The sequence below is a fragment of the Crocuta crocuta genome, unplaced genomic scaffold (assembly GCF_008692635.1).
Source record: "Crocuta crocuta isolate KB4526 unplaced genomic scaffold, BGI_CrCroc_1.0 scaffold44, whole genome shotgun sequence".
Lineage (NCBI taxonomy): Eukaryota > Metazoa > Chordata > Mammalia > Carnivora > Hyaenidae > Crocuta > Crocuta crocuta.
Window position 1 is genome coordinate 2,276,236 of NW_027530179.1, and position 27,001 is coordinate 2,303,236.

At 42.1% G+C, this 27,001-nt stretch overlaps 1 protein-coding gene across 4 annotated transcripts in view; it reads left to right on the top strand.

The window, feature by feature from the left end:
* Positions 1-11,738: 11,738 nt before the first annotated feature.
* PLA2G7 (phospholipase A2 group VII) overlaps positions 11,739-27,001 on the top strand; it is a 46,437-nt gene continuing 31,174 nt past the window's right edge. For 2 of the 4 annotated variants that reach the window (XM_077764839.1, XM_077764840.1), the window contains exons 1-2: positions 11,739-11,825; positions 14,665-14,799. The gene's annotated coding sequence lies outside the window, so the exon portion shown is untranslated. Of the gene's footprint in view, positions 11,826-14,664; positions 14,800-19,021; positions 19,111-27,001 lie in introns of those variants that run through there. The other 2 variants (XM_077764841.1, XM_077764842.1) reach the window with 2 other exon arrangements.

The following is a 27,001-nucleotide window of genomic DNA, read 5'->3' on the forward strand; positions in this document are numbered from 1 at the left end:
ACAGCAATGAACAAAACAGAGTCCCTGTCCAACAAGAAAGGGACTCTTTCTTGTTGGAGGCCACGAGGTCAGAAGACTAATATTAATTGAGAGCTAAGCACTCAATTATGTGCTAAGCACTGTACACTCATTATCTTAGTGAATCCTCACCACTAGATTCCAAGGTAGCATCGATGTCCCATATGTAGATGAATAAATTAAGGTCCAGAGACATTAAATAACTTGCTTAAAGTACTACAACCAGTATGTGGTGGTGCCAGGGTTGAAGTGTTCCATTTGGCTCTCAAGAAATGTTCCTTCTACTACCCCACACAGACTGGTAACTTCACAAATGGCGGACTCCCAAAGATGGATTCTACCCAGGCATGGCCCACTCACCTTTGATTGCAGCCCAGTGAAGTGGAGTTCGGTCATTCCAGTCCACGTCCTTGTAGTTTGGGTCACAGAGACCTTTCTTCAAAATCTTTTTCACTGAACTGTAATCGCCTGCAGCCACGGCTTGGTGGAGCTTTGTCATGTCTGCCATTTTGGTGAATTCCATGACTAAAATAACTGGGAAAAACATGCCACTTAGGAAGTTCTCTACAATCTTTATTCTCAGGAAGTGATTCCACAGGATTATCATTTACTTTCTTTCTCACCTCACACATTTGCATGTGTGTGCTCTGCTGAGGGTGTCTTTGGATCCCAGCCACCGTGGTTAGTACATGCCAGTCCCCTACCTAAAAACTGTCAATGGCTCCCTTTTGCCTAGGGGAATATAGACTTACCTCATGGGTTGGCATTTTCTATTTGGCCTCAAACCACTGTCTGGTGCTGTTTCCAGTTCCTGTTCCAAAGCGCTGGTAGTGTGATTCTGAATTAACTGTGTGTTTCTGTGCCTTACCTTTCTCATCTATAACATGGATGTAACTTGCCAGAATTGTTGTGAGGGTACAATGACAATCCATGTGAAAGGTTTACTGACTGGAGACAGAGCAATTACTCCACAGGAATTCAATGCTATTGGCACACCCGTTCAGACTGACAAGATGTAAACATGCAAATGACATGGCTACAAGTTATTTACAACATTAATACATAAACCAATCAGTACTCAAACTATAGTCTACAGATGCTTAGGAATCTTTAGGACTCTTTCAGGGGCTCCATGAGGTCAAAAGTATTTTCATTATAATATTTAAATGTCATTGGCCTTGTTCACTGTGCTGACATTTGTCCTGATGGTTGAAAAGCAATGGTGTAGAAAGCCTCTGGTGCCTTAGCACAAAGCAAGGCAGTGGCAGTGATACCAAACTAGACTAGCAGTCACGGTGTTCTTCATCATCACACACATAGAGTCCAAAAAAATTTTTTTAAAAAAGCTAGTTTCAGTAAGGAAACTATGGGGCGCACCTGGGTGGCTCAGTCAGTTAAACATCCGACTTCGGCTCACATCATGATCTCACCATTTGTGAGTTTGAGCCCCGCATCAGGCTCTGTGCTGACAGCTCAGAGCCTGGAACTTGCTTCAGATTCTGTATCTCCCTCTCTCTGTGTCCCTCCCCTGTTTGCACTCTATCTCTCTCTCTCTCAAAAATAAATAAAAATAAAAATAAAAATAAAATAAAATAAAGACACAGTAGTAGTAAGAATTATAAATGTTGACCCTTAATTCCATAACTTAATAAAAGCAATTTTAAAATATTCTGTAACAAAATGTGTCAACGTTTGGAAAGTCTGCATAACCCCATGAACATATATTTTCAAAATGACAAGTGTATGATGTTACAAAATCATGCATGGGTTGAGAGATCCATTTAAGATAGACCTATGGATTTTAGTGAGACAGAGGGTGAAAAGTAACTGAGGTTTCAGATTCCAACTCGTCTAAAAAGCAGTACCATGTGTCAGTTTGGGTATAGTATCAAAGAATATCTGCAGTTATCTGAAAAGGCTACAAAAGGGGTGCCTGGGTGGCTCAATTTGTTGAGCGTCCGACTTCGGCTCAGGTCGTAATCTCACAGTTCGTGGGTTCAAGCCCCCTTTCGGGCTCTGTGCTGACAGTTAGCTCAGAGCCTGGAGCCTGCTTTGGATTCTTTGTCTCCCTCTCTCTCTGACCCTCCCCTACTCATGCTGCCTCTCTCTCTCTCTCTCTCTCTCTCTCTCTCTCAGAAATAAATGAAACATTTAAAAAAATTGAAAAGGCTATAAAATACTCTTCCCTTTTCCAATTGTATATATATGTGGAACCAGATTTTCTTTGTATTTTCAGGCAAAACAACAAACTTGAATGCAGAAGATCTAAGAACCTACCTGCCTTCTATTAAGCCACATATTATAGGGATTCAACTACATACATACATAAATACATAATGTTACTTACTCTTCTCATTTCTTTTGCTTTAGAAAATGTAATTATTTTTCATAAAAATATTATTGATGTTATTGTATATGAAGCTTGCTATGATTTTGGTAAGTGACTTAATAAACATTTAAATTTTTTCTCAGTTTTAATTTCTAACGAGGTAAATAATAAGGTAAAGGAGTTCTGAGACCAGCAAGTTTGAGATTATGGATATAAACAAATAGGGGTTAGGATAGAACTTTTTTAGCTTTTATTTATTTTGGGGAAAGAAAGAGAGAGGCAGACTGCAAGTGGAGGAGGGGCAGAGAGAGAGGGTGAGACAGAATCCAAAGCAGGCTCCAGGCTATGAGCTGTCAGCACAGAACCGAATGCGGGACTTGAACTCACAAACCGTGAGATCATGACCTGAACCGAAGTCGATCACTGCTCCGACTGAGCCACCCAGGCACTCCAAGAGTTGGGACTGAATTAAAGAATGAGGAGAGAGTCATTGCAGTCGGGCCAATGAGAATGTCTCTTTGGTCCCAACATTTCAGTTGTGATCTCAAGAAGATTTTGGAGTCAACCAGACACATTGTGGCCCAGCAGCAGCAGCACCTAGGAATTTGTTAGAGACGTGAATTACTGAGACTCACATCAGACTTACTGATGTAGGCTGAAATATGAGAACAGCCCTAGAGCGGGAGAGTGCATAACATAACATAATTAACACGCCATGTCCTAAGCATTATAATGGCAGTGACTTTCTGGGGACACAAGGAAAGGACCATTCTTCAGGACCAGGAAGTGAAAAGGACTTTTTTCTGAAAGTGACCTAAACCACATTCCAAAAGGATAAATAAAGAGTCTTCTTGGGCTTCGCAGTGGTGGAAAATCCAACTCAGGCAACCGCGCAGCTGATGTGAGGAGGGAGGCACATTCTACAAAGGGCAAGTGGCTCCAGGTTTGATGTATAGACCAAGGATCCACAAGTGTTTCCTATAAAGGGCTGGACAGGAAATTTTTTAGCCTTTGTGGGCCAAGAGGCAAAAATCAAGACTATTATTTAACATTAGGTAACTATTATGTAACAAGAGAAAAACTCCTGCCAGGGGCGGCCATCTTGGGAGAGGAAGGATTGGTGGGGGTGGTGGGTGAGCATGCTTTGTGCCCAGTAGCCCTCAGCTGGAGACATTCTCAGGGCAAAAACCAACCAGCCCGGGGAGGAGGGGTCTGGCTAGAAGGATAGTCACTTTCCCTTTACCTCAGTGATGCCCACATCCCAGGATGCCCTCTCTCCTCTCCAAGAGCCCAACCATTTCAAGTTGACAGCTGGTGGGAGGCAAGGTAACTTGACTGGACTATTTCTACTGCTCAGTGCCCAGAAATTGCCTACAGCAGAGTCCCCAAAATGTAGGTGCTGAGCAGCAGGGCTCTGGGTAGAGACTAGGCACAGTGGTGAGCTCAGGAGACAAGGGCTAAGAACAGACAAGGGAGCAGTTGGCTCTCCAAAACTCACCGTGCTTGCCAACTGAGAGCCACCATCATAAGTGGTGACCACATTGAGTAGCAATATCTCTCTGGCTATAAGGCAGGGGAGAGACCTGAAGTAAGGGAGAAGCAGTAAGGATGCAGCCATTGTTCTTCACTGAGGGACTATGTGACAGTTACTGGTGAGTTATTAAAAAAAATAGATGCCCGGGCCTCAGCCTGAATCAGTGCTTCAGAATCATTGGATGTGTTGGACAAGGCGTGGCGGAGGCTGACTCCAGCAGGTCCAGGGGTCCCTGAAGGATGGACGGTGTCGGTGAGAGAGAGAGAGTGAGAGAGCCCCGAGATTCTTTCTGGTCACCAGGCAGGGATCTCCATCCTGTCGGTTTTGGTGTCTTTATTTATAGGTCAAACGATAACATGACATCAGAAAAAGGAATTTTTACAATGGACAACTCTTTGTGATAAGATGCTTTGGAAAGTGTACAGAAGCAGGTTTTACAGAAGTATTCTTGCAGAACTATTCCAATCATAGTTAGGTTGAGTAAATCTTACAACTAAGGAAATAACAGGGTATTCTTCGTGAAAAACAGGATGACATACATATTTGTTCTAAGTTAATAATGCTAAGGTTAGATCATAGGTTAAGTGTATAGGTGGACTAAGAGTCATTCTTTCTGGCTCACAAGAGGACAAATGGTTTTGAGCTGGTTAATAAGTTGTTTGTGGAAATCTTTTTTTTTTTAAGAGAAATCTTTTTTTTAATTTTTTTTTTTAAATTTTTTTTTTTTTTAATGTTTTTTTTTATTTATTTCTAGGAGAGAGAGAGAGAGAGACAGCGTGAGCAGGGGAGGGTCAGAGAGAGAGGGAGTCTTTTAATTTTTTTTTTTAAATTTATTTCTGAAAGAGACAGACCACGTGAGCAGTGGAGGGTCAGAGAGACAGGGAGCTACAGAATCTGAAGCAGGCTCCAGGCTCTGAGCTAGCTGTCAGCACAGAGCCCGAAGCGGGGCTCGAACCCACGAACTGTGAGATCATGACCTGAGCCGAAGTCAGACGCTTAACCAATTGAGCCACCCAGGCGCCCCTGTGGAAACCTTTTTGACTTGATGCTGAATGTGTGAACACCATGGAGGCCCTAAATGTGTCAGCCTTTGTTTTTGGGTTATGTTTTAGCTACTCTCATCTATCCTCATCCCAGCCGCCCCTGTAAGGGAAGGTGTTTGCAGAAAGTAGGCCTTAGGGAAGGGACTGCCATATGTCAACAGTTAGAAAAGGTGTAAGTATTAACTTAAATTCTGCCCTTATCTGTTCCTTAACTCTAAATTAGGCTCTTTTGACATGGAACCAGGCTCAATTGTAATTCTTGTGTTCTTACGCCCCTTTATTATCTAAGTCTTGGATCTGCAAGGCCTATAGGAAGAGCCTTTTGACAATCATCCACAGACCTTTCATCTAAAATCTCTTTTGTAAAGGCAGGAATATGCTTTTCCTTATGAGGTGTCTGTGTTTGGAATATGGGTCTGATCTGGAATATTGTGAGGCTGGTCAATACCAGCAGGCTCCTTTCCAACATGAGCCAGTAGTAGCAGAAAGAGATACCAGTTTTCATTTCTCATGGCAGAAGCTGTGCAAACACTGCCATTTCCTTGCTGTGACTGTCGTCCAGAGAGGCCGGTGCGGCTCCCAGCAAAGGCCACGCCTTTTTGCATGAAGTGAGCACTCAGTATGTGTTAGGTAAGAGAGATGGCATGGGATGTGTTTTATCTTGTTGGCTTGTTTGGTTTAGTAGAAAACCCTTACACTGGAGCATTTGCTCAATGACAAAATCAAACAGTAAACAGAAGTACTAGAGGATTTCTAATCTTCAGGTGTCACAAAAAGCCGAACGGTTCTTATAATCTGGAAGTTTTTAGTGCCTGGAAGCCCCTGCTTACATTGCGTACAAACCTTTAAGCAGGTTTAGCCTGAAATCAACCCCCTTAGTTTCACATTTGTGTCCACACCAAAGACATGCCATAACTTCCCACAGATAAGTTGCAATTCAAGTAGAAGTTTCCAATGTGTAGCTATATTTATTTGCAGAGAAATTGACGGGCTATAATTCAGATGGAAATGCAGAAGACTCAGGCAGGCTAAACAAGCTAGGCAAAACAATCTTGCGAAAGAACAAAGTTGGAGGACTCATGCTTCCGATTTCTAAACTTACTATAAAGCTACAATAACCAAGACGTGTGGTACAAAGTACATTGTGCGGTATAAAGATAAATAGAGAGAGAGAAAGGGGACAGAGTTGAGAGTCCAGGAATAAACGCTTACATTATGGTCAATTGGTTTTTGGCAAAGGTGTCAGAAAAATTCAATGAGGAATACGTAGTCTTTCCAAATGGGTACTGACATAGTTGGGTTTATACATACTCCAGAATACAGTTAATCCCCTCCCTCAGGCCACACACAAAGCTTAACTTAAAATCGATCCCAGACTTATAAAAGACCTAAAACTAAAACAGAAGAAAACATGGGAGTAAATCTTCATTACATTGGGTCAGGCCATGGTTCATAGATAGGACAACAAAGGCACAAGAAACCAAAAAAAATAAACAAATTGGACTTCACCAAAATTAAAAACGTTTTTCTATAAACAATACCTTCAGAAAAGCATAAAGCAAATACGGAATGGGAGAAAATCTTTGCAAATTACATATCTGATGAGAGATTTGTATCCAGAATATATACAGACCTCTTACAATTCAACCATTTTTAAAAAAGGCTCCAGTAAAACAAGTCAAGGACTATAGACAGAAATTTCTCCAAAAGAATACACACATGAAAAAACGTACAAAATAATAAGCACCTGAAAAGATACTCAACATCATTAGGCATGAAGAAAATGCAAATCCAAACCACACTGAAACACCACTTACAACTTCTAGAAAACTGTCATCAAGAAGACAGACAAGGGGCGCCTGGGTAGCTCAATCGGTTGAGCATCCGACTTCAGCTCAGGTCATGATCTCACGGTTCGTGAGTTCGAGCTACAGATCAGGTTCTGTGCTGGCAGGCAGCTCAGAGCCTGGAGCCTATTTCAGATTCTGTGTGTGTCTTTCTCTCTGCCCCTCCCCCGCTCATGCTCTGTCTCTCTCTGTCTCAAAAACAAAAACTATATAAAAATTTTTTTTAAATCTTAAAAAAAAAAGACAGACAATAGCAAGTGTCACTGACGCTATGGGGAAATTGAAACCCTCATACATACGGTAGGGATATAAAATGGAGCAGCTGCTTTGGAAAGCAGGTGAGCAGTGCTTCAAAAAGTTAAACATAGACTTATCATATGACCTGTAACTCCACGCTTAGGTATTTACTTAAAGAAATGAAAATATATGTCCACACAAAATCTTGTTACACACATGTTTATAGCAGCATTATTCATAATAGCCAAAAAGTGGAAACAACCCAAATGTCCATTAGTAGATGAATGCATGAATAAAATGTGGAAATTCATACAATGTAATATTATTTGACAAAGAAAAGGAATAAAGTACTGACACCTGCTACAACATGAAAAACCCTTCAAAACATGCTAAATGAAAGAAGCCAGGCACAGGAGACCACACATTGCATGATTCCAATTATGTAAAGTGTCCAGGACAGGCAAATCCACAGAGACAGAAAGTAGATTATTGGTTGCTTGAACTGAGATGAGGCAGGGGTAAGAAGTGACTACTAATGGGTATAGGATTTCTTTGGGGAGTGATGAAACGTTCTAAAATTAGGCAGTGGTGAGTGATGCTTTCATAACTTTGAATATATTAAAAACCACTGACTCATGTACTATAAATGAATGAATTTTATGGTATGTGGATTCTATTTCAATGAAGCTGTTTAAAAAAAAAAAAATGACGGGCACCTGGGTGGTTCAGTCGGTTAAGTGTCTGACTTCAGTTCAGGTCTGACTTCTGTTCAGGTCATGATTTCATGGTTCATGAGTTCGAGCCCCATGTCGGGCTCTGTGCTGATAGCTCGGAGCCTGTTTCAGATTCTGGGTCTCCATCTCTCTGCCCCTCCCTGGCTCATGCTCTGTCTCTCTCTCTCTCAAAAATAAATAAACATTAAAGAAATGTTTTTAACAAATAAAGAAATGTTTTTAAAAATTAAAAAATTAAATAAAGGATACTGCTAGAGGCTTTCTTTAAAAAAAATTTATTTGTAGAAAACGTCCGATTCACTAGCCTACAACTGACTACTGAAATTTAGCAAACTTTCCTTCACACGAATCTCCCTAAATTTCACTAAGTGCACCTGAATTTCTATCTTTCTGGTACAGGTGTCGAAATGTAAAGAAGTAGCCAGTAAATATAACTGTTCTAATAAATATGAATGATCTCTAATAAGTGTAGTAAAGAGCTGAAGGCAGGAGTCATAAAAAAAAATTACTTACTATCTTGTTTGAGCTCTGAGGCACTCAGCACTGGCGGGCATCTTAGGGACCAGAGCTTTGTTGTGTTTGCACCATGGAAACTGGCCCCTCCCTCACCATTAAAGCCTGTCAGTCAACGACAGCTTCAGGAAGGGGTTGCCCACTGGTGGGGGAGGGGACTGCCCATTGCTCCCACTGAAGTTGGTCAGCAGTCCCTGCCTGCTCACCTAGTCCCAGCATGGTCCTTGGCAACTTCTCTACAAATAGCATTTCATCAAAATGCATGAAAATCGAGAATCCCATTGCCAGTCCACAGGGCACTGTAAAGGAGATATGCTGCTTGATAACCACCGCAGGGTGGTGGAGAGGATGTACACCCCTCACTTTCAGAACCAGCTTGAGATCTTGGGCAAGACCCTTAACTTTGCTGAAACTCAATTCTCACCAATAAAATGAAGTTTTAACACTTTTCTCACAAGACCGCGAAAGAGGAGTAGCTGAAATAATTTATAAAGCACCTGTTACAGGGTGGAGGAAGGAGAAAACCTTCAGATGGTTTCTGCTTGCCTCCTCTTTTTTGATCCCTTACTCTAGCATCTCCTATCTTTATGGTGATGCTAGTCTAACAGGCCCTCTCTCTCTCTCTCCCTCCCTCCTTTCCTTCCTTCCTTTCTTCTTCCTCCCCATCTTCCTTTATCTCTCTCTCCCTCCCTCTCTCTCTTTACCTCCCTCTTTCATTCTTTTTGTTCTTTCTCTTTCCATTTCTTTGCTAGCTTTCTTCCCACATGTGTTTACTGACTGCTGTATATACTGTACTAGGCTCTGTGGAGAACAAGATTCATGTTCCTTTCTTCTTTGAGCTGAGAGTTCAAAGTAAAAGCCAGGCAATATCGAAAGCATTTACTACACAAATTCAGTACCCCATTAGCAGATTCTACTTCTTGCAGTGTACTAGGAATTAATATTTTTGCAAGATCAGAATTTATCTTCGTCTTATTTTTATAAAGCCTTGTGTGCTTTTTCTATCAAAATTATAATTTTTTTAGATTGTGACTGGATGAATGGCTTCATCTGGGCTTAATGTGAAAAATCTACCCTCAAGGCTCATATTGTGATAGGCCACAGAGGCCACTGGGCAGTATCTGTGGGCCAAGCATTGATCTTTGGCCACACTGGCTCAAGCACTGGGACTCACATTTCTGGCTGAAGCGACTGCTGTTAAGTATTTTCTCCATAGAAGCCGTTTTCAGATCAGGAAGGAACTCTAGAAATAGTGATTCAAAAATTCACTTAGAGATGAGAATGTTGAGCCCCGTTGACATTATGTTATTTGATTAATTCACTGTGTTTTAATGCATCTCTTACCATCTCCCCCTGTCACAGGCTTTGAGTCTGGAGTTCTCTCTTGTCCAGCAAGAAAGCTGACACAGAATTAAAATGCAAGGGAGGCTAATGTCCATGAGGAGACAAGAGTCCAGAGTAAAGGTCTTTGCTCCATTTTTATTAGGATCAGAAGGCTTACAAATGCGATGAACGTGCAGAAAGAGACAATGAATCTGTGAATATTAGCTTGTGTGTGTGAGAGACAGGGTGTTTTGAAGATATCTTGTGTTAGGGGTTTGGGTCAACACAAAACAAAATCTGGGCAGGCACTGGGCAGATGGTTGTTTACCGCAGGCTTGAGGAGAGCCATCTGTTTATCTTAGCTTGCCTAGGGAATAAGGCAGATAGAGCATGCTACCTCAGGGTCAACAAGGTACCTTTCTTTTGCTCTGCGCCAGGCAATTTCCCCTTGCTGAGACCTACAGCCCAGTTTACCTGTATACTTATTCTGGACTTTCCTTCCTGTGAAGGCAACTTGCTGCTTTCGTACTATGTTGGGGGCGCTTCCGCCCTGTTTACCGATTTAATCTTCATGCTTTCATCCTAAGCCTTCTTAACCCATTGGTGCAAGTTCAGGGAATTCCTAAACTTATTCCCCACATCCCCTACCCTAACTAAGCTCAGGATATAGAAGAGATTCACAGTGACCACAAGTTCAAGGGTGGGCTGGACCACTTTGCCACTCCATTGCATATTTACCGCTTATTGTTGACCCTTGCTCAGAACACCATGATTTGATTCTCTTCTGCCTCCCTCCAATTCTAAACAGGATGATAACAACAAACCTATATAGACTTTGTTCAGTGATGTGGACAGAATCCTGGTCTGGCATCTGGGAGAGACAGGAAAGGAGATATTTGTTGAATGCCTTTGTGCATCAGGCTTTATTATAGGTGTTTGGGATATTATTCATCAATCTTTTTTTAAGTTTATTTATCTATTTTGAGAGAAAGAGCAGGGGAGGGGCAGAGAAAGAGGGAGACAGAGAATTCCAAGCAGGCTCTGCACCCACAACAGAGAGCTCAATGCTGGGCGTGAACTCGTGAACCATGAGATCATGACCTGAGCTAAAACCAAAAGTTGAAGCCTTATAGTAATAACCCTCCTCTCTCGTCTTTCAACCCACTCAAGTCATCAGCATTTTTCAGTTCTTCATGGTTATTCATGTTATGTACGTATGTGTGTATTTATATATATATGAATGATCTTGCCTGCATACAGTAAAACCTTAGATTGTGAGTAACTTGTTCTGCAAGTGTTCCCCAAGATGAGCAAACATTTCTAATACATTTTAACTTGATAAAGGAGCGATGTCTTGCAATACAAGTAGTATGTGATGCCAAATGTCACATGATCACAACTGAGCCAATGGTTCTTTTCTTTCTCGATGTGAGATTGTGGGATTGTGGGATCTTCTCCCATGCTCAGATGCTTAGTCTCAGGCCACAATGTTTGGCAGAAATCAATGATTTTTCAGAACGTTGGAAGGTGTCCACAACTAGCACTAGTGTATTTTTGTCACTTCAAAACACTTACATGGACAGTCCTTTGCTCTTCCACACAAGAGGAAGCTTAGGGATGCTTTGCTTCATTCTAGGTCAGGCTGCTGCAGATACAGACCCGTTCCTCTGCTGCTTTATTGCCAGTTAATTAAATATAGTATATGACAAGAGTTTATTAACACTGTACCATAGTCAACATCCGTGCGAGTGTATACAATGACCCCCACGCAGATAAAGGTTGAAAAGACAGGCAGTACGAAGAAGATGATTACTGTGGAAGTTAAGAAGGAAATTGAGAAGTAGGTACAAGGTATGCAGATTTTATAAGAGGTCTACACCTGCATCTCATCTGCAGAGAAGGAGGAGAAAAAGACAGAGGAATCTCTCACTTCAAATGAGATTAGGGAAATGTGTAAAATGTGGGAAACAGTGCAGCATTTTATAGGAAAGCAGCATCCGACAAAGGCTGTAGCAGTGCAAACGATGAATCTGTTTAAGGACAATGCAATGTCACATTTCTGTGAAATCCTCAAAGGGAGGCAAAAGCCAGTGCCATTGGATAGGTTCCCTGTCAAAGCTGCACAAAAAGAAAGATTCCACTGAGCCAATAGATAGCAGTGATTCCGTTAGTGATAGTGAACTTCGTCCTACACAATAACCCTCCTCTCTCTTGTCTCCCTCACACCAGCCACGAAGGCTTTCAAAGGTAAGTACAGATTAATTTGTTTGTTTTTCTTAATACTCTGTATTTTCTTTATTATTTTACATTGCATTACAGTACTGTAATCATTTTTATATGAATATTTTTGGGTTGTGGAATGACTCATCTAAGTTTCCATTATTTCTTGTTGGGAAATTTGCTTTGATATACAAGTGCTTTGGATTACAAGCATGTTTCTGGAATGAATTATGCTCCCAAATCAAGGTCTTATTGTACGTATATACATATAATGTGTATGCTTATATATATACAGACATACATATTTCAAATGTTCACTCTGCTTGCCTAGTATTGTTCTAAGCAATTTACATGCATTATCTCTTTCCGTTTTTACTGTAGTCCTGTGATATAAACGCTAATATTATTTCTATTTTACGGATTAGGAAATTGAGGGGTTAAAAGTCAATGTAACTTGCCAAAGGCCGTTTAGAGCTGGTAAAGGTAGAACTGGATTCAAGCCCAGGTCTGTCTGACTCAGCCCTCTTAATTACTGCACTATGTTTGGGAAAATGTCAAGAAGATATGCACCAAATGTTAAATAATTACTTAATAAAGTTGGGGTTGGGTGACCCACCCATTTTCTACATTTGCTGTTCTGTTTAGATTTCTAACAACAGGAATGTATTATATCTTAACTAGAAAAAAAATCTCTTTTCAAATTACCAGCAATTCCCTTATTTTCTTTGCCTTTGGCCAACCTGCTGTCCAATTTCCCAAGATCAGATAAGCCTCCACTCTGGCCTTGTTCCTGGAGTAGCAAACATCATCCAGGAATGTGCATCACCAGACAGACTGACTGACTCCATGACTCCATGACTAAGGAGTGAATTCCGGCCACCATGGAGCTCAGAAAGCTTCAAACAGTCTCAGGCAGAGCTCAGAACCATCTCCCACGTTATCAGTCACTTCAGGCTTTTCTCTTACCCAAGTTACAGCCATACCTCCTTCCTTTTCTTCTCCATCAAATATCTCTTTTTTTTTTTTTTTTTTTTTTTTTTTTTTTTTTTTTTTTTNAGAGAGAGAGACAGAGATAGAGCGTGAACAGGGGAAGAGCAGAGAAAGAGACACAAAATCCAGAGCAGGCTCCAGGCTCTGAGCTGTCAGCACAGAGCCAGACGTGGGGTTCGAACTCACAAACCGTGAGGTCATGACCTGAGCTGAAGTCGGACACTTAACCGACTGAGCCACCCAGGCGTCCCTCTCTTTCCCATTTACTATCCTTACTTTGACTAGCTTCTTTCAATCTCATTCACCAGCTTCTTCTCCTACTGTCCATGACTGTAATATTCTTTAGAATTCTGTCATCTACCTCTGCCCCTCCCTGCAAACCCATTATGGCCAATCCCATGAGTTCTCAGCATTTTCACTTCCAAATAAATGTTTTCTGCCCAGGTTTGAGACTGAGTTTCGGACCTGAATAACTAATTGAAATGGTTCCACCCAGATGTGCTAGCTCACTGGAAGAAAGGATCATTTTGTAGTGTTTGCTGATTTCTGTGACATGGAGCCCTCCCTATGGCTGATCTCAAGCTGGCAGAGTGAAGTCACTGAATACAGAGCTGGAAAGAAATGTGCACAGGCAATGGTTGAATAAATAAGTCAACTCCACACCCCCACTTGTTCTGCCTGGTACCCAAAGGCAAAGGCTCTCAAACATTGTATTTTAACATATGGTAGAAAATACATTCTATGTCGGTTACCTACATATGTATACTATGGAACAAAGCTTCTGTGAAACAACATAACCTTATGACATGTGATATACTTTAAAGTGTATCATGTTCCATTTCATTAAAAAATATTTGTCACAACTCCCCAAGCACATTTAAAAGGCATTAATGATTCACGACTCACGGTTTATTTTTTTTAATTTTTATTTAAAAACTTTTTAATGTTTATTTATTTTTGAGAGAGAGGGTGAGAGAAAGCGGGGGAGGGTCAGAGAAAGAGGGAGACCAGAATTCGAAGCAGTCTCCAGGCTGAGCTGTCAGCACAGAGCCCTACACGAGACTCGAACTCATGAATTGTGAGATCATGACCCTAGCTGAAGTGAGACGCATAACCAACTGAGCCACCCAGGTGCCCCAAGACTCACAATTTAAAAACACCATCCTCAGGTCTTTCAAACTCAGTGTGTACAGAATTGCATTTATTATCTCTCTTTTAGCAACCTGTTCCTTTTCTGACTTTTCCTTTCTCAATTAGTGGTTCCATCACCTACCTGGTTTCTCCACTAAAGATCTTGGGGCCATTTTGGTCTCATCCCTCTGCTTTATCCTTTATACCTTGCTAACATCTCTCAAGGAGATCTTCCTATCTCAGTTCCCACTGTCACTATCCCAGTTTATTTCACCACCTTTCACCCCATAGCTTCCCAATTCATCCCGTTGTCAATTTCTCCAATCTCAATTTTTTTAGTTAAATATTGTTTTCCAGAAATCAGGGATGCTGCTGTTCTGCTTACAAATGTTGATGGTTACCCCTTGCCCCAAGATGTTCTTCATTCATTTAAATATTAGGTGGGGGGGACAACTACTGTGTGCTAGACTCCATACTGGATGCAGGGGAATACAAATGACATAGTCCTTGTCCTTAAGGAGTTCACCTTCTACACTCCATTGCATTACTTGGAAGACTCAGGAATCCCAGCTTCTCTTGTCATTCTTACCTTCTGGTCCACCCCATCTATATGCCTCATGCTTGCCACAGTGGGGAACTTGACATTCCCAAGGAATATCATTCACTTTTAGATCCCTGTGCCTTTGCTCATACAGCTCTACATTGTGTTCCAGCATTCTATGTGCTCTTGCTTTCTTTCTTCCAGATGCTATGGTTTCTTCCAGATGACCTCCCACTCAGTCACAAGAGCCACTGTCTGTGAAGCCTTCCTTCTGAAAAATTCCTATTTTAAAAAGGTTTGAATTTTTATTCAATGTAATTATGCACATATTTCGAAGAGGTAAGTTGTTCTGAAGTAGTAGAGCAGAAAAGCCAGACTCTCTCACCTCAGCCCATCCCTGCCCCATTTGAATTCCCCAAAGATCAATCTTAACAGAGCTTCTTGTTGGATTTCCGGTGACCGTCATGTGTTTCCAAAATAATATGTGATACTATTACCTTTTAGTAGATCATCTCAGGCACTATCTAATTTCTACTAAGAGAGTGAGCATTTGGCTCACAAACATATTGGCCCTATCTGGTCTCTTCCCTGAAACTCCTGATAGAATTACTTCTGTATACTCATGCCCTCCACTGCTCTCTCCTCTGCAGTTTCTGTACATCTAGACCTTTACTTCTGTCCTATGAACTGTAGACAGTATCTCTCAATTTTTGTGTGTGTGTCATTATTTTTATTTTTTTTCCTTAAATAGTTTATTGTCAAGTTGGTTTACATATACCACCCAGTGCTCACTATTTTTAAAATATAATTTGAGGGGCGGCTGGGTGGCTCAGGTGGTTGGGCGTCCGACTTTAGTTCAGTCACGATCTCACGGTCTGTGAGAGCCCCATGTCAGGCTCTGGGCTGACAGCTCAGAGCCTAGAGCCTGCCTCAGATTCTGTGTCTCCCTCACTCTCTGCCCCTCCCTGCTTGCTCTCTGTTTCTCTCTCTCTCAAAAATAAATGAACATAATTTTTTAAAAAATTTAATCTAATTTGATAACAAAACTAGAGATGAGTTGGTATGCTTTTTCATAGCCCCTCCCTGAAGAGAAGGCCCAAAGGCCTCCATTAATAGCTTCAGCATAGTACTGAGGCCAACATGATTTTTTTCCACAAGACAATTATGACGTTGTATCTTCTCTTCTGCGTATCTCTCAATTTTCTAAAATGAGACCCTTAGTAACTCAACCTTCTCTCTACCCTGCTCCCCACTTCTACCTCCTTCTACTGACCTACCTTTACTTTTACATTTAAAAAATTAATCTATTTACATTTTCTTGTACAATCATAGTTTATTCTACTTTGGCTTCTTTATAAGGTGATTCTAAAGGCTGAAAACCAATAAACAATGTTCCTACTATTGGACTATCTGAATATTGACTCCAATATTCAGTGGAGTCTAGTGGAGTCCCCTGATCATATGTTTTTTCCCCTCTGGGCCATTCAGAGAAGTATATTCTTGGATTTCTGGTTTAAATGTAATGTTTAAACCACTGTGTTTAGATACCACCCAGTAGTTCAAAATCGGTCTGTTATAAGCTGTGTCATACTAGCATCAGGTCTTTCCTGGACATTTCCTCTCTTGGAGCTCCTACTTTTAATTTATTTTATTTTTAAAGTTGTATTTAAATCCACATTAGTTAACATACAGTGTAATAATGATTTCAGGAGTAGAATGTAGTGATTTATCACTTACATATGACACCCAGTGCTCATCCCAACAAGTGCCCTCCTTAATGCCCATCACCCATTTAGCCCATCCCCCCACACCATGCCCCTCCAGTAACCCTCAGTTTGTTCTCTCTATTTAAGAGTCTATTATGGTTTGCTTCCCTCTCAATTTTTATTTTATTTTTCCTTCCCTTCCCCTATGCTTATATGTTTTATTATTTTTTTAATTTTTTAAAATGTTCTTATTTATTTCTGAGATAGAGAGACAGTATAAGCAGAGGAGAGTCAGAGAGAGAGGGAGACACAGAATCGGAAGCAGGCTCCAGGCTCTGAGCTGTCAGCACAGAGCCCGACGTGGGGCTCGAACCCACAAACTGTGAGATCATGACCTGAGCTGAAGTTGGGACGCTCAACCGACTGAGCCACCCAGGTGCCCCTGTTTTGTTTTAATTCCACACATCAGTGAAATCATATATTTATCTTTCTCTGATTGACTTATTTCGCTTAGCATAATATATTCTAGTTATATCCACATTGTGGCAAATGGCAAGATTTCATTCCTGATGATCACTGAGCAATAGTCCATCTTCTTTATCCATCTTCTTTATTCATTCATCAGTTGATGGACATTTGGGCTCCTTCCATAACTTGACTATTGTTGATAGTGCTACTGTAAACATTTGAATCAACATTTTTGCACTGCTAGGTATTTATACAAAGGATAATTTTTAAATTTTTGAATTTAATTAATTTTATCTTAAAACAATTTTTTTTCATTCTGTCACCATCTAAGAGCCTCAGGGGTTTCCACATTCCCAGTCATACCTTCAGTTTTATTGAATCCCATTTCCTCCTCTAGTTTATTATTTTCATCAGGGTGGGTTGGTTTCCAGGCTCGGCCTAGCTGTCATCCTGGGATTCCCTTTCTCTGCTCATTTGTTTCCAAGTTCCCATGGGACCTACTTATACACATAAGTATATATAAACTTTATATATATATATAAGGTTTTTTAGCTTTTGTTGTTTATCTGAAATTCAGTTTAATTGGGTATCCTGTTTTTTGTTTTTCGTTTCTAAATCTGGCAATCCTACACTGGGGATTTTCTCAGGGCACTAACCTGCAAAATGCCAACCGATGTCACCCCATCAGAGAATCTGATCTGATTATGATGGGAAAAGCATAGAGCTGATGTTGAAAGAAACAAGTAAAATATTTCATACTTGTCTCCCAGACCCACTTTCAAAGCCTTTTTAGGTGTGACGCTGAATTTCCTTGAGCTCAAAGGGCGGAAGTCCTTAGCAATCTGTTACCTAGGGCAAATGTACCCCCCCCTTTTTTAAAAATGTAGTTTATTGTCAAGTTGGTTTCCTTATAACACCCAGTGCTCATCCCAACAAGTGAAATGTACCCTTTTACATGAATATTCTGGGGCAGTTTGTTTCACAGGAGGTCAGCCCAGGAAGTACAGGAAAAGGTCATTGAGCTGATAAAGTTTGATTTAAATTTTCATCTAATGTTAGGTTTAAACCAGTCCCTGCTTCTTTAAAGATACTGATATGAGATAACAGCATGATTGTTTTCCAGGTGACTGCTCTGTCCTGGCATTTCACGAGCACATGCATTTCATTCTTCCAAGAGGCATTTCATTCTTCCACGAAGCTCGACTGATGTATTTTGCTTATCTCCATTTTACTGGTGAGGAAACTGCGAGGCAGAAAGGATTAAAAAAAAAAAACAACTTGCCCAAGTCATGCCACTGTGAGAAATGAGTTATTATCCATGTCTTGTTACTACAGAGTCCTCAACAAAAATAAAATAAATTTTATCTACAGTTCCATCACCTCACCAAAACCCCAAAATCATGATTTTAAAAATACAGAACTTTAGTAACGCCACGCAGGAATTTCAAACTATTTCCCCCGAGTCTCTAAATGAAGTTTTGAATGAGTGTGTTTTCTTTCATTAGAGTGGATTGAGGCGAAGGCATTGGGAAACGGAAGAAATTTCAGTTAAACCACAAATAACTGGATTAAACTGAGTTATGAGATTGGCCCTTCTTACAGCATTTCCCGTCCTAAATGCTCTTCTGATTGCTCACCCCTGCATCTCCAGGCAGAAATAAAGCCGACACAGCGGCAGGCCTAGCAAACCTGAGCGTGGCCCACGCATTGCTGAGTCGGAGTGTAACGCATAGGGATGGGAAATGAGGAACGCGCAGGATATTTCAGATTACAGATGGAAGCAGAGTATCTGAAAAGTCAGGACAGATAAGGTTGGCTTGATGCCTAGTGAAGCCGGGAGCGGATCTGATCAGAATCGAGTCTGAGAACAGAAACTGGGCGGCACAGGCACCCACCCTAGGCACGTTTGGGTCCGTCTCCGGGGCGTGTTAAGTCATCCAGCGGGTGCTGGTTAGGGGACCCCGGGCCCGGGGAGGCGCTGGGGGCGCCTGGGAGCGCTGGCNNCTCGCCGTCTCCGCGCCCCTCGCGACAGCGCTGGGATCTTTGCGGGGAGGGTCGCGGGATTCAAGCCCAGTTTTCCCACACCTTTTCCCCACGGGGAGGCGACCGTAACGTAGGAATTCGGTGCCGAGAGGGAGTCAGGGAACGCGGGGAGGCGTCTTATCTCCAGGTCTCCTGCGCTGGGTCCAACCGGACACCTCTCTTTGGGGACGTGTGGCGTTCTCCGGAGCCCAGTTCCGAGTCGCTGTTGGACCACGAGAGTAATAAAAACAGAGCGCTGCCTCTGCTCTGCCCACAGGCTCCGCACATCCCAAGGCTCCACCCTCTGCCGGTCAGAGACGGTCGCCCCGGCTCTACCTGGGGTCAAGGGGAAGCTTGCTTGTAAAAAGTCAAACAAAAGCGGACTGCGGAGAACACTCCTCGCATCATACACCAGAGCTTCTGGTAGAAGTTTCTAGCTCCAGAAAACGAAGAGGTCAGGCTTTCTTTCAGGTCTTTGGTGCCTGCGGTTGCTGCAGAGGTGATGCAGCAGGAGGGAGGGGTGTGTGGGGCTCATAAAGGGGACCTTACCATTTTTGAAGGGCACGCGAGCTCAGGTGTGGGAGAGATTTGTGGGAACAAATCAGTCTTGTGCAAATTACCTTTGACTCAAGCGAGAATCCTGAGCTGGGAGATGGTATGGAAGTAGGAGCTGGAAAATGTATCCCTTAAAGTGTTGACAGTCCCAAAAGGCTCAGGACCAAATCTTGGGCTACCCTTGAACCCAGAGACCAGGGGATTAGGTATTGGCCACCACAAGGGACTGGTGATCTGCTAGCAGCCCGCAGATTTCCTCATGGAGGGAATTCTGGTGGCCTCCTAGAAGCTGGTGAGAACCTCCCTACCTGGATTTCCCAGCTTCCACTCCTTGCACGTGGGTGCTGACGGTTCTCTCCCTTGTCCAGCCATTTTGGCCGGAGCTGCTGCTGTGGATGGCATGGTGATGCTTTTTGTTAAACTGGACCCTTTGTACTCAAGGCTGATACCATGAGCTGTGAGGGATATTAATCTGGTTCAGCCACTCATTTTACAGTTGAGAAATCCTTTCTGAGGTGTCAAAGGGGTTTGCCCAGCTCCCCAAGGCTTTCCTGTAAACAGAACCCTGGACAGCTGGTTCCTCATTTCTTCTCCATTGTATGTCTGTGCCCTTTGAACTTCAATAGTGAGGAACCTGCCTTCCCTACCCAGTTAGCTTGTACCATCCTTTTGAGATTCTCATCAGAGAGCATTAAGTGCTAACTAGGTACCTGAGCACCACTCGTGGAACCCGTGGGAATGTCACCCGGAGCTTAGGAATCTATATTCCTTTCCGTGATACCCCAGAAAATGGATATTTCCTGGAAAGGAAGGTGATCCTCAAGTTATTTATACCATGGTTCATCTGAAGGCTAATGAACCTTTTTTTTTCCCCAAGACCCATGATAATTGGTTAGACTGGCTTCTTGAGAGATTGAGAAATTTACATGAAAGTGAAGCATTGGAGAAAAAGTATTGCGTGAAGAGCAATGGAAGGGGAACATCTACTTCTAAAATTGCATTGTCCCAGAATTCTGAGGAATCTTTGTGCTTTGAAGGGACAGGCAGCGGATTCTCTCTCTCTATGAAGTCAGGCATTTATTATGTACTTTCACTGTCACTTTGCTCCATTTTACAAGTATGACTCATAACACACTAATCGAAATAGTCTAATATATATGGGCTTGTAGTTTTGTTTTGTTTTTTTTAAAGAAACTTAGTTGACAAAAAAGAACTTATTGATTCTTATTCACCTGTAAGAATCAATACTGATTGGATTAAATGGGTTAGTTGATTCCTCATACAAGTTTGTGCATGCCTTCACTGACTTCAGGAACTATTTATAGAGCACCTGCTATGTGCTTGGCACTGAGGATAGAGCAGTGGGTAAGACAGGTGCGGTCTCTGTTCTTATGGATCTCACATTCTAGAATCAAGAAATGAGCAAGGAAAATTCAGATACCACTAGATGTTTTGAAGTAAAGGAAACAGAGTGCTGTGGTAGAGTACTGTGATGAGTGTGTGTGTGGGTGAGAAAGAGAGAAAGAGGGAGAAGGGAAGAGAGAGAGAGAGATGGTGGGAGAGGCCCAGCTTCTTAGACTGAATTTTAAGGGGAGTTTTTTCTGAGAGATAGATAGCCTTGAGATGAGTTCCCAGAACATTGACAGATTGTTCTGGTGCAAGGGACCATAATCACAGGACCCTGACTACAAGCTCAGTGTGTTCCAGACGTAGTTGGAGGACAGCGTGGCCAGAAGAAGTGAGGGAGGAGAACGAAGGAGTCAGGTTGAGAGCCAGGGGCCAGGCCCTCCAGAGTCTTAAGCTAAGGTACACTGAACTTCAAGTGCAGTGGGAAGCCAAAAGCAGAGGCGGGCCGTAATAGACTTATACGTCATCAGAGGTGATCAGAGGTTACACTCTGTGCCATGTGAAGAATGGATTCCAGGGAGAGAAGGGCAGGGAGACTAGCCCCAGGCTCTTAATGGTGACCCAGTAGCTGATGGTAGCTGTACATAGGCAGAAGCTGTTTGGTGGAGGTAGAGTGGGAAGTTCCTTAATGTTTTTCTCTCAAACTTCCCTTCTCCTTGGTGGGGATGACATTGCTACATCTGGTCCACTTAGCCTGTAAAATAAATAAGCTAGTGATTGTGCTCTTAACGGTCAGCTAAGACTTTATTACTGTTATTATTTGTCAATAGTGCATGACTTTGAATTTCCCATGCTTCGTTTTCAAATATTTTACAATGAATTTCACCCTTTTCACTTATTTTATTCTTTACAATGAATTATGTATATTGTACATAAAAAATACTTGATCTGCTCAGAAGATTGGAATATCTTAACTAAGAGTTACCAAGAAAATGCGCCATCTTAGAGTGGAGTAAAAGAATGCTACCGTAATAGCTGCCTTAACTTTTAGAAGTTGAACGTGATCGGGTAAAGTTCAAAAGAGAGTATCTGAATCTGAAAATAGTTCAAAAGAAAGTTAAGAGATTTGCCTTTGGCCCAGATATGGCTGTTTGCAGATATCTGAGTGCAAAGATCTGTTGATAGTTGAAAGTCTATACGTGGCAGCAGATTTTCTGGAGAGGGCTGTGAACCAGAGTTGAATAGGATTGTTTCCCTTAGTGAAGCATTCTCTCTCAGAGGGGACTCTTGAACTTTCCCTGATGGGTCCCTGACTGGATTTTAGAGGGCCAGGGAGGAGTTTTAAAGTTGTTTACCAACTGGGGTAGGGGTGACCTTCTCAGGGACAAGACTGCTAACCGTCACAATGAGGCAACCCTATTTCTCTTTCCTGCCGCATTTTGACGTGCAGCTTACTAGGAGGAGAAGCATCTGTTTAGAAGGAAATAGAAGTCCTTCCTCATTTACATTGTGTGTAATGCAGGATTCCGCTCTTGGAATGGGCTCTCTGTTATCTTCATTTGCTAGACCCCATGAATTATTTTTTTTAACGTTTATTTATTTTTGAGAGAGAGAGAGACAGAACGCGAGCCGGAGAGGGGCAGAGAGAGAGGGAGACACAGAATCCGAAGCAGGCTCCAAGCTCTGACCTGTCAGCCCAGAGCCCGATGCAGGGCTTGAACTCACGAACTGCGAGATCATGATCTGAGCGGAAGTCGAGTGCTTAACCGACTGAGCCACCCAGGCGCCCCAGACCCCATTAATTATTAATTGACCAGTGCGTCTGACTTCAGCTTGAAGTGGCCAGTCGGGTGATTCAGACTGCAGACAAAATATGACAGTAATTGTGGGATATGTATCTCCCCCTGGGGTTGGGAGTAATAAGGGCTCTTTAAGGGAGAGATTTTAGTTTCTCCTAGAGATGACTAATTATCCTGTTTGACTTCTGTTATGTTTTGAAATGTTGAATTAGCTGCTAGTCTTTAAAAATCAATAGAGTCAGTAGATTGTACATACAATTATGGTTTTCCAGCTTTTCTTGAAAAAAAAAAGTCTAGTATCATGGAGCTCTCAACTCTCCATGACAGCAATCAACTGGAACAGGGTGGCAGTGGCCCTTTTCAGATGGTCTCGTTTGCCACTGTCCCCACCATTGATTTTTTCTATCACACATCTCCCCTTTAGCTCACCTGAGTTACCTGGCCGGGCCGTATAGGCATCTAATCTTAAATCTCACCTTTAGGGCCACCTCGCCCAGCCCTCCCATTTCTACCCTTAGCCAAGGGGAGAGTCCCTTTTTCAGTATCTTTGTTAGGAGTCACCAGACCTGCATTGAAATTGCTCCTCTGAGAGAATATGGTAATTGTTGAAAGGCCGCTGCTACAGACTTCTCCAGTTTGGGTTTACACACAACGCATTCTCCTTCCATAGAACGGTAGCGGCCATGTGCATCTGGGTCTTCCCCAATGTAAACATCCCTGGTTCCTTGAACAGCTCCTCATAGGATGTGTTGCCTTGTTTCTTCATCAAGGTTATTGTTCAGTGATTGTCCTTTTGAATAAACTTTCATTTGCTGAAGTCCTTAACACCTGACCGGTACAGTGAGGTGTGGTTTAACTGGTGTGGGATATACAGATCCCGCAGCACACTGTCCAGTGATCTTAGGTAACTGTTAATATTTATGGCCTTAAAGCTACGTAGGATGCCAAACATTTGGAAACTAGATGCAGAGGAGTTTGCGTTTTCCACATGTGTATAGAATCAATGAATTTTATTTTATTTGCAGTTGTCAAGTGCTTACACTTCTCAGGGTCTGTTTAATTAGATTACTCCCACAATAGGGAAGTGCATCTTATCTTGCTTTTCTCAATATATGGCTTTTCTTAGGTTGTGAAATGATTACACAAGAGTTGTGTCTGCTGTGCCCCAGATAAGAGGCTTTAGACCCATTGCAGAAGTCACCTAAGAGTCCTGTGTTGGAGATAATGTCCAGATGAAGTTTTGATTCCCTTAACTAATATGGTAGTTCAAAATTAATATTAATAGAGTAGGTACTATCTTTTCTCTTTTTGAGTTCCAATATTAGTGAGTCTGAGGCAAGAATTTTTTGCTGATGCTTTTAAAAGGATTCTTGTGTCTTAGAAGAGGATGGAAGCTTGGAGTCTGGCCAGACCAGTGCATCCATCCCTTTTCCAGCGCCCCCGGCAGGAGGCCAGGTAGCAGTGCTTGACTCCTTCTCGTGACAGAGAACTCTCTCCACACTGTAAGGTATACATCACAAACAGTCTGATTAGGAAAAAGCTCTTCCGTGTGTTGATGAGGCATCCGCCTCCTTACAGCCGGTTTCAGAATGAGAGAAATATTTCTTCCTTATTAAACAAGGATATAGTTTCCTTAGTCTGCCTTTAGACCAGGGTTTCTCAACCACAACATTACTGACCTTTGAGTCATGGGGCTCGAACCCATGAACCGGCAGATCATGACCTGAGCCAAAGTCAAGATGCTTAACTGACTATGCCACCCAGACACCCCCTATATATTTTAAAAAATTATTGTTTATCTGGAGAGAGTGAGCATGAGTGGGGGGGGGGGCAGAGAGAGAGAGAGGGAGAGAGAGAATCCCATGCAGGCTCCTCGCTGTCAGCACAGAGCCAGATGCAGGGGCTCGAACTCATGAACCATAAGATCAGGACCTTGGCCAAAGTCAGACACGTAACTGACTGAGCCACGCAGGCGTTTCTTGGACCAGGTATTTATGTGGTAGTGTCTGTCTCATGCACTGTAGGGTGTTTATTAGCATCCCTGGCCTCATCCTACCAGATGCCAGTAGCAGTCCCTTCCCAGTTGTGACAACCAAAAACGTCTCCAGACATTGCCGAGTATCTTCTGGGTGCCCCAGTTGAGATTCGCCGCTCTGGGATGATGGTTAGAATGAAGTAATTTTAGAATTAAAGTAAATTCTAGAATGAAGTAATTATTGTTTCCTTATCAGATAAGGTATAGTTGCTTAAAGATAATTGGTTATAGAAAAGCCCCAATATTTATAGCAGCACTATCAACAACAGCCAAAGTATGCAAAGAACCTAAATGTCCATCAACAGATGAGTGAATAAAGATATGGTATACATACACAATGGAGTATTACTTGGTGATCAAAAAGAATGAAATCTTGCCACTTGCAACTACGTGGATGGAACTAGAGGGAATTATGCCAAGTGAAATTAGCCAGTCAGAGAAAGAAAAATATCATATGAATTCACTCATATGAGGACTTAAAGATACAGAGCAGATGAACATAAGGGAAGGGAAGCAAAAATAATATAAAAACAGGGAGGGGGACAAAACCTGGGAGTCTCTTGAATATGGAGAATAAAATGAGGGTTGCTAGAGGGGCTCTCGGAGGGGGGATGGGCTAAATGGGTGAGGGGCATTAAGGAATCTACTCCTGAAATCATTGTTGCACTATATGCTAAGTAACTTGGATGTAAATTTGAAAATAAATAAATTTAAAAAAAAAGAACTAAAGAAATCTGGGGAAAAAAAAGAAAAGAAAAATGCATGAGGTCATTTACCTCAGATTATGAACAGACGTTTTCGTTAGATCCAGAGCAGGGGAAGGAACGTGTAAAAAGTGTAAAGTTACAGACATTTGGACTTTCAAAATCACATCTCTCCATAATTTTTGAATGTTTAAAGAATGAATATGTAGCACTAACATAAAATAACAACATAATATACTGCAATTAAAAAAATTTTTAACATTTTTATTTATTATTGAAAGAGAGAGACAGAGCATGAGCATGGGAAGGGCAGAGAGAGGGGGAGACACAGAATGTGAAGGAGGCTCCAGGCTCTAAGCTGTCAGCACAGAACCCAATGCGGGGCTCGAACTCACAAACCTCATGATCATGACCTGAGCTGAAGTCAGAAGCTTAACTGACTGAGCCACCCAGGTACCCCAATATACTGCAGTTAAAAAAAAAAAAAAAAGTACTAGAATGCTTAGAAATCAGAGCCAGAAAACTGACAGTCCCCTGCCTTCATCCTTGTAAAAGATCCAAAGCAGAAGATTTTATCTTCGTCAATCATTCAGTTTGATAATTGGGTCAATTTTGAGATATTTAAAGCACTTTTTTTTTTTAACTTTAGTTGACAGTGAATCAGCCTATGTTTGTTCTCTGCTTTCATTCTGTAGCTTTATATGCTCTGAGAGTTTTCTGCTGCTGCTGTAATGATTTATCACAGATTTGTTGGTCTAAAGCAACACAAGCTTATTACCTTACAGTTCCAGAGGTCGGAAGTCAAAGGTGACCTCCCTGGGCTAACACCAAGGTGTCTTTAGGGTTTCATTCCTTTCTGGAGGCTCTAGGGGAAAACTGGTCTCCTTACCTTTTCTAGACCCTAGAGGCTGCCCATATTCCTTGCCTCACGACTCCCTTCCTCAGTCTTCAAAGCCACCAATTGTGGGCTAAGTTCTTCTCACATCCCATCATTCCGACTTCCTCTTCTGGCAGCCTGTCCCGCTTTTATTTTTCTTTCAGATTCCGAATGCCATCTTATTCTCTTAATAATGAAATGGAAAGTCAAAGAGATGAAGCATTTCTAGATTAACTATTCCCAGCTGATTAAATATTTCTAGCAAATCCATGCCGTCTGTACTGAAAATGCTCCGTATACAAGATTGTCAATTTGTAATTGTCTAGCATCTATTCTTTCAAAGGAGATCATGTCAAAGTTCCCATTACAGCATGTTTGCTTTCCCACTGTAGAGTAGTAAGAGTTCTTAAAAACTTTTTTTTTAATGTTTTATTTATTTTTGAGAGCAAGAGAGACAGAGCCTGAGCGGGGGAGGGACAGAAAGAGAGGGAGACACCGAATCCGAAGCAGGCTCCAGGCTCTGAGCTGTTAGCACAGAGCCTGACACGGGGCTCCAACTCACAGACTGTGAGATCATGACCTGAGCCACCCAGGCACCCAGGCACCCCAAGAGTAGTAAGAGTTCTTAAAGGCACATGCTACCCATTCATCTGGCTGTGTAGGTAAGTGCTTCCTGGGAATTCCAGAAACAATGCGTTGACACAGTTTCTATAAAGTGCCGGGCGCGTCTTTCCTTTTTAACTTTTTTTTTCTTTAGTAATCTCTACACCTGGTGTGGGGCTCAAACTCACAATCTCGAGATCAAGCTTTACCGACTGAGCCAGCCAGGTGCCCCATAAAGTGCCCGATGTCTTTTTAGCATTCCCGAGCAACATGAGATGGCAGTGGGTCGTGGACCCTGAGAGGTGTTCAACTTTATGGCCAAGGCTATGACTTGTGCACATGTCACGGGGCTAAGGGGTGTTAGGTCTTCAACTATGATGGAGGAATGTACGGCACCAGTTATGCTGTGAGTCCATAAACTGAGC